The sequence below is a fragment of the Amphiprion ocellaris genome, chromosome 15 (genome assembly GCF_022539595.1).
Source record: "Amphiprion ocellaris isolate individual 3 ecotype Okinawa chromosome 15, ASM2253959v1, whole genome shotgun sequence".
Lineage (NCBI taxonomy): Eukaryota > Metazoa > Chordata > Actinopteri > Pomacentridae > Amphiprion > Amphiprion ocellaris.
In genome coordinates this window covers 14,888,968-14,897,356 of record NC_072780.1, presented here as the reverse complement: position 1 = coordinate 14,897,356, position 8,389 = coordinate 14,888,968, and the positions used below count along the sequence as shown (strand labels likewise).

Sequence of the window (8,389 nt, the reverse complement as noted above, 5' to 3'; positions counted from 1 at the left end):
AGACTGAATGGCTGGTTTCACACTGACAGACTGGTGATCTCTGTCTCAGTCTGCTTCTGTGAAGCACTGAACCTCCCTCCACCCTGCTCTCACACTCCAATCCCTTTTTTTTCCACTCTGTGTATGTAAATCTCTGCCTAAGTGTTCGTGCATCTCAAGAAGAGAGAGCCAGGCAGACAGACAGGGGCTGTGTGAGAGAGAGGATATGGAGGACTAAAAGTGCCAAAATTAAATAAATAAATACATCATTAAATAATTAATTAAATATGTCATTAATTAATTAAAATTGGAATTAAATATTTCATTAATTAATTAAAATTGGAATTAAATATGTCATTAATTAATTAAAATTGGAATTAAATACTTAAATGTGTTATTAAATAAATATATCATTAAATAATTAAATATGTCATTAATTAGTTAAAATTGGAATTAAATATGTCATTAATTAATTAAAATTGGAATTAAATACATAAATGTGTTATTAAATATGTCATTAATTTATTAAAATAACAATTATTTTAAGTAAAAAACATATTTCATTATTTCACGATTTAATTAATTATTTCATGGTCCTTGTGTTGCAGTGGATCATGAATTAATTTTATCTGTCAACCTCGCCCGTCAAAGTCGGTGGGCGGATCCTAACACCTGATTGGTTACCCTGCACATCAAGTCAAGGCAAATCGATTCCAGATAATGGATTGACGCAGAGCTTGTGAACACATTCCGATACACTGGGTGGCGCTATTCACCTCTACGTTGGTTTGGATACTCAATAAAACAAAACTTTATTAGCAACCGCTAAAGACTCGGTCCTCTTTCCCAAATGTTGATACATGCGGTGCAAGACAAATTTTCCTTTAGCATTTCCTTTAGCATCTACTCGGCGCGCCACGGCTCGTCTCGGTTTAGTTGTTTTTCCATTACATTGAGAACCACCTCATCGTGGGTGGAGTCGTCATAGCACGGCGGTCCGAAAGTCCCTTACCGTCATTTCTGTGCGACACAAACGCAATGCAACAATGGACATGGAGGCGATAGTACACCTGCTGCTCGGTCTGTGGCTTTCTGTCAGATTCAGAGTAATAGAAGAGTCGGAGAAAGCTGAGAGCGGCGAGTCGAAACACTCAGGAGACACACAGGAGAGTTTGGGAGGCGATACAGCAGTATCAAGCCGAAGACAAGAGGATATGAACGAGACGACATATGAGGGTAAGCTAATGCTAGTTCGCTAGCTATCGTGTATCAGTCCTGTGAACGACCCTGTAATGGCTGCAGTTTGTCGCTATTAGGTATTAAAATATGTATGCTGTGTATGTGTTTCAGATGCTCTCTGATGAGACTTCATGGGATTTACCTGAAGCAGCAGCACATGAGCCTGCAGTAGCACAAGGTGTAGAGGAGGAGGACAGAGATGTACAGGATGCACTGATGCACTACGTGTCATGCAAAGTTATTCTTCTTGTTATACTTCTGTTTTTCGGTCCCCGGACCGCTATTGTTTTCTTTAATGCAATTCTGACAATAAACTTTTGTAGATGTGTCTATACTATTGTTTGTTTGTGAAGGTTAGCAAGATTAAATAAAAAATTAAACGCCAAAACATTAAAACAGCTGTTTTAAGAAAATTCCAGTTTGATAAATCAGTATTGCTTTGGTGTAATTCAGTCACCAGAATTATGAACCATAAAGGAGTTTGTGTTAAAACATGTTAAATCCCATTAAACACAAATACATTATTAGGGAATATAGAATTGTTTGGTTCAGACTGTTGACTCTTTTTCTACCAGTGTCTTAACAGACAAAATGAGAAGTTATGATGCAATCACATAAGTCACAAAATAGTTTATTAGTCAGCAGCAAAATCAAAACTATTTACAATGTGCAAAGTACAAACTGTGGTGGGCCTCTCCTACAGTGGAGGACTAAAAGTAAAACTATATACAACTACAGGTGCTGGTCATATAATTAGAATATCATGAAAAAAGTTGTTCATTATTTCAGTAATTCCATTCAAAAAGTGAAACTTGTATATTATACTCATTCATTACACAGACTGATATATTTCAAATGTTTATTTCTCTTAACTTTGATGATTATACCTGAATACTAACAAAAATCTCAAATTTGGTATCTCTGAAAATTAGAATATTGTAGAAAGGTTCAATATTGAAGACACCTCTAATCAGCTAATTAACTCAAAACACCTGCAAAGGCCTTTATATGGTCTCTCAGCCTAGTTCTGTAGGCTACACAATCATGGGGAAGACTGCTGACCTGACAGTTGTCCAAAAGACAAGCTTTTTCATGATATTCTAATTATATGACCAGCACTTGTAAATCTCAAGTCTATGGGAGGTGGACTCGCTCACACTCGCCGGCTGCCCACTGCCTACCCAGCTACCCCAGCACACCCAGGAATGACTGGTTGAAGGCAGTATTCTGGGCCATCTCCTCCCGCTGCAAGGCCACTTCATTCTCTCTTGCCTCGCTGAGGAGCAACCAGATGTTCTCATCATGCTGGGCATGACTCCACTCCTCCTCAGCCTGCATCTCCACAAGTACGCTAGGAAGGTCCAGTTTTCTGTGGCCCCCTTTCCTCTTGCCTAGACCAAAGACAGAAAAGTGATCAGAGTCAGCTTTAATGGCCAAGTAAGTACACAATATACACGGAATTTGGTTTCGGCTGTTGGTGTCATCCTAGGAATATGGAAGAGAATAATAAAAAATAAACTATAGAAAGAGGAACAGGGAGGAAAAAGAAATAGTAGTAAAATAGAACACAATATAAACAGAAATGTACAGCTAGACTGGAATGTATGAACACATTAGCAAAATGGTAATTGCTATAAACACAGTAGTGGTGATTTTTGTGTACAGGGCTCTGTAGTCCAAATGTCCAGGGTGAGTGGGGTCTCTGATGATGTTTTCTGCAGTCCGTACTATGGGCTGTAGTCTGTTTCTGTCCTGCTGTGTGGTTGATCCAGAGGTGCACAGGACAGATCGGATGACTGCAGTGTAGAACTGGATCAACAGCTCATGTGGCAGGCCATGTCTCCTCAGCTGTTGTAGGAAATACATCCTCTGCTGAGCCTTTTTCAGGAGGTCCTGAGAGATTGTAGTCCCCAGGAGCTGGAAGGACTCCACAGCTATGATGTGATGTGTTTAGCCACCCGTCCATCCATTTTCAATCATGATCATGTCTTTGATACTTTAATAAACTTCTGGCACTCTTCGCTTTAACCAAAGCACAAGCAGTAACTCCTCCACCACAAACAAAAACGACGTGGTGTGAACTTCATTTCATCCTGTGCACATTTTGGAGTTGCTAAGAAGAGCTGTGTTTTCTCATTTTTATGTATATTTTCATTCAGTTTCACAGCTACCTAGTGACTATAAGAAGAATGGTTGCAATACTACACTGCACCAGAACGTAAATTAATTAGAGTGACTTACTTGTTAAGTCAATGGAAAATAAATGCAGCTGCATGTGTTCTGTTTATGTGTCACTGCAGCTACATGTAGCTTTCATCAGGCGTTCCTGAGCTGGCTGCTGCACAGTTTGCATTTACACCTGCCTGAATTCTTGGTCGTTGGTCTCACTGTTCTGATCATGCTTGCAGGCATTTACACCTGTAGTAATAATAATAATGCGAAAATCAACCATGCTCTCTGTTTACCGTGTCTTACCGGTGATAAGACGGTGCTGTTGACAGGGTCGGTGTCGAAGCTGGTGCTGGAGAGGAGCTGCTGCTGGTGGTGGAGAGGAGACAGGGCAGCCGGGGGCTCCGCGACGGAGGTGGAGTAGGCTTCGCATGTGGAAAGGGATTCTTGAACAGAAATAAACACTCACTCTAAGTACAAGAAAAACACGGCATGCTGACTGAAGTATTAGCTTCTGAGAGCTAAACGTTAGAAACAGCAGCACGAAATACAAGCAGAGCACGGAGTTAGCGCCGATGGCTAACTAGCTATCTTATTGTCTGCTCCAGGAGACAACGACGGTACTTTCTAAAAATACTTGTTTGCTTAAAAGAAGCTTGCCACCAATGGAATAAATGATGTATAAGTTTCTTGAAGTCACAAAACACTCACCGTTCTCGAACGTCTCCAACAATGCAGCGGCTGAGTCTCCCTCCTGTTGCTCGCCGGTGCGGTGCCAGTAAATAGCTTCCATGAAACCTCTTCCAACACCTCCTGGTTGACCCACGCCGGCCGTTGTGGTCCTGGGTGGACCGATAGTCACTTTTGAGCTTTTTCAGCTTCTCCCTACACTGCTTCTGTCCTCTTTATATACAGTCTACTGTATATGTGAGCGGCCATCCGCTCAGAGACCTCCTGATAAACTTTCTCCGTCCAGCTCTCTCTGTATTCTTTGGTCCACCACCAAAGACAAAGTCTCGACCTCTTCATTCACCCACGGTACAGGTCTGGCTGTCACATTAAAATTATGAAGAACAGAGAGTTTCGTGAAGAGCAATGCACACCGTCGCTGTTTACAGTCATTTTTTAATGCAGGATTTTGTTTTCGTGCTGAAGTTGCTCTGTGTCGTCACTCCCTGTCCAATCAGTGGCCTGCACTATGTAAACGCCACATTATCGGCTCATCTCAGCTCGCTGGGAACCTCAGCCGAGAAGGTGCTGAAAATTAGTCCGTATGGAAACGCTCGCTAACAAAGATGAGACGAGCCGTACCGTGCCGAGTAGATGCTTGTGGAATCGCGGCTAAACAAAGACGAGCGGAGCCGTGCCGCGCCGAGTAGGTCCTAAAGGAAAAGCGCTCGACACTCCGAGCATCGCTGCAATTTGACAGGCTGGTAATCCACAAAGAACGTGATGTTCCAGAACTTCCCTCGGTATGCCAAACGCCCTGGTCCCTGTGTGTGCTCCTGTTGCACCCTGGTACCAGAAAACCGGCGGAGTACTTCCTCTAAATTTGCAGTCACTCTACGGTCAACATCTTGGTCGGAAAGTGCGGAAATAACTTCAACAACTTCAATAAATTCCTCTGCTTTACACGCTACATGCTCGCGGTCAGCAGGTCCTGCTTCCACATACTCTGCAAGGTCTAAAAGATCTCTCACCAACTCTCTAGAAAGTTCACAGCGACTCTCCCTCTACACAGCCACCATGTTTAGAAAGACTTCTACTTCCGGTTTCAAGGCAGACAAAAGCAGTGGATTAGACTAGATTCACGTTAGTCCCGCCCACGGACTTTGACGGGCGAGGTTGACAGATAAAATTAATTCATGATCCACTGCAACACAAGGACCATGAAATAATTAATTAAATCGTGAAATAATGAAATATGTTTTTTACTTAAAATAATTGTTATTTTAATAAATTAATGACATATTTAATAACACATTTATGTATTTAATTCCAATTTTAATTAATTAATGACATATTTAATTCCAATTTTAACTAATTAATGACATATTTAATTATTTAATGATATATTTATTTAATAACACATTTAAGTATTTAATTCCAATTTTAATTAATTAATGACATATTTAATTCCAATTTTAATTAATTAATGAAATATTTAATTCCAATTTTAATTAATTAATGACATATTTAATTAATTATTTAATGATGTATTTATTTATTTAATTTTGGCACTTTTAGTCCTCCATAAGAGGAAATGAGCGTTGCTTATGTAAAAGAAGCCAAATCCAGGTCAGACTGTAGATTCATCATTAGGCACTTTTCCCTTGTTTTGCGTATGGACTCAAGCAGGTCCTATTGCAGATTTAATGCATACCAAAGACCCGCACTGCAAATACTTACAATTGCACTCATATTTACTACTTTTAATAATAGCACACTTTATTTACGGAGTGCTTTTTAGGGTACTCGGGTGCTGCATAAATTAACAAATGGTGAAAACCATACAATTAAACATACCACACAGCATTAATCACGCATTAAGCTCTGAGCAGTGAATTGACCATGGGCAGGTCGGTGAAGTCTCATATTTGCTGTGGGAAGGCACTGAAGAGAGAGGGGGCAGCTATGTAGAATGCTCTGTCGCCCCAGGTCTTATGCTTGGTCCTGAGTGGTGTAGACAGGAATTTGGCATCAGAGGAGAGGAGGCTGCAGGAAGGAGTGTAGTGATGGTGCAGGTCGGTGATGTGGGAGGGGACCTGGCTGTGCAGGGCTTTGAGAGTGAAGAGAAGGATTTGGAAATGGATCTGTTGCAGAGAAGGGAAGCTTTAAAGGCTGCAGTAGGCAGAAATCTGGAAAAGGCTAATGATCAGTACATTAATCTAGAAAAAGAAGAACAATTAGCAGACTAAACAGTCATGAAAACAATCCATTAGTTGATGTTTTGTTTCTAATACTGCAGTGTGTGGACGTGTACTTATATTTGCATGTGATTCTGACAATGTTTCATTAATTTTTCTCTCTACTGCTACACTGTCAAATGTGGACTGACATTTTGTCCCACAAATTGGTGTCCTCCAGAGGTGAACACACTGAGTGCCCTTTCTCTTACCTCTCAGACCTTAACCTGACACCTTCTCACATCTGCTCAACACCCCAGTATCACAGGGAGGTCTTTAATTAGAAAAGCAGCACTGGCCTTCCCTAAGCGAACAAGAAAATGACAGCTTATCTCCACAAGCAGTATCCCTCTATATGTGTTGAGCATTGTTTTTCATTTGACAGTAAAATTATATTTGCCTCGCTCAGCTCAGAGGTGGCACGGAGGCAATGAGAACAGATGCACTGCCACTCAGGGAACGACACCGAAGTCTGATCAATGATGAAGTTTAAAAATGCATCAAGGCATCATATGGAACACAGATGGAAATTTTAATGCATGTAGGAGCATTTTGTGACTAATTTAATTGCTGTCGCACTAAATCAGCACAGTATCATTAAGAATCTTCACCTGATTTCCTCGCGGGAATGCCGTCGCTCTCCTCTGAGAGCAGGCGTGACTTCAAGCTGTCCTTTTGGTAACTCTCCAGCACGTATTTATGTTGGTGAGATGGGGTATAACTGTGTTTATGATGCTATAAAGTCTTTTTGGCCAAAACCCTTACTGCCCACAGCATGCCTTTAGGTCCATCATAAAGCTGGAATGGGTTCTGCCCTTGGAAAGGTACTGTGAATATTAGTGAGTGTGCGTGTGCACCTTCTTGTATATGTTAAGCAGATCGTTGCAGAGGCTTAGCTTCCAGCAGCTATCTTTATAGCTGCAAAAACAACACCATTTGGGCATCCAGAACTGCATGAGCATCAAAGCTGGTGTCTCCAAAGTGAATATGTCTCATCCTATTGTGTCAACAGAGTCCTCAGCTTCCTCCTACATCAGCAACCTGTTATTAATAATTACCTCTATATCTGCGTGGTGAAGGTCTAGTGATGCGATTAAAGTGATGCTCGAAAGTCTCAAAGTCAAACACTGATCACCCTAATACAAGTTTATTTTTCGCCTTACTTCAAGGATGGCAGCTTAGGTCAGTATGTAATGGATTCCAGAGGAGATGACTCTGAACAACACAAAACAAAAGTACTTTTCCCACAGCATAATTAAGTTCACTGCTCCCAAGTTATATGTTTGTGGTGTTCTAAATCCTAAGATTAATTTCATTAATTAAAGCCTGGCAGCCCATTGGGTAATGATTGCTTAGGTTGCCAAACTTTTTCAGCTCAAGACCCAAAAGAGGTATTTGATGACCCAGTCTCACGAAATTGCATCATTAAGTAGCATCTATATTCATAAACTACTGATAAATAACACAACAAACCATCGATTTAAAGGTTTGGTGTGTAGAATTCATAACCACAAGCATCTCATATCAAAACAAACAGCCACGAGCCACACTTCCCTCCTCCTTTTATTTATAATTTTCAACGAGGAAAGTTGTGCATGCGAGAGCCAACAAAAATAATCTGTCCTCAACCATTAGCCTAAAACTGACCATGAGCATTAGAAGCAGAGAAGGGCCTCCAAACAGCAGTCGAGACTCTAACACTTAGCTGTAACTAAACATCCATCCATTATCTATACACCGCTTAATCCTCATTAGGGTCGCTGGGGAGCTGGAGTCTATCCCAGTTGACTTGGGGCAAAGGCAGGGGACATCTTGGACAGGTCACCAGTCTGTCACAGGGCCACATACAGAGACAAACAGTCACACTCACATCACACCTACAGGCAATTTAGAATAATCAATTAACCTCAGCATATTTTTGGACTGTGGGAGGAAGCCAGAGTACCCGGAGAAAACCCGTGCATGCACAGGGAGAACATGCAAACTCCATGCAGAAAGATCCCGAGAAGACCGGGACGTGAACCTGGGATCTTCTAGCTGCAAGGCGAAAGTGCTAACCACCACGCCACTGTGCAGCCCTGTAACGAAACAACTGT

The 8,389-nt window shown here is 41.3% G+C and overlaps 1 long non-coding RNA gene across 1 annotated transcript; it reads left to right on the top strand.

Annotated features, from left to right (window-relative positions):
* Positions 1-437: 437 nt before the first annotated feature.
* LOC129350601 (uncharacterized) lies at positions 438-1,552 on the top strand. The gene is made up of 2 exons (XR_008604061.1): positions 438-1,215; positions 1,330-1,552. It is a non-coding gene; the product is annotated as an uncharacterized LOC129350601 (long non-coding RNA).
* The last annotated feature ends 6,837 nt before the right edge of the window (positions 1,553-8,389 follow it).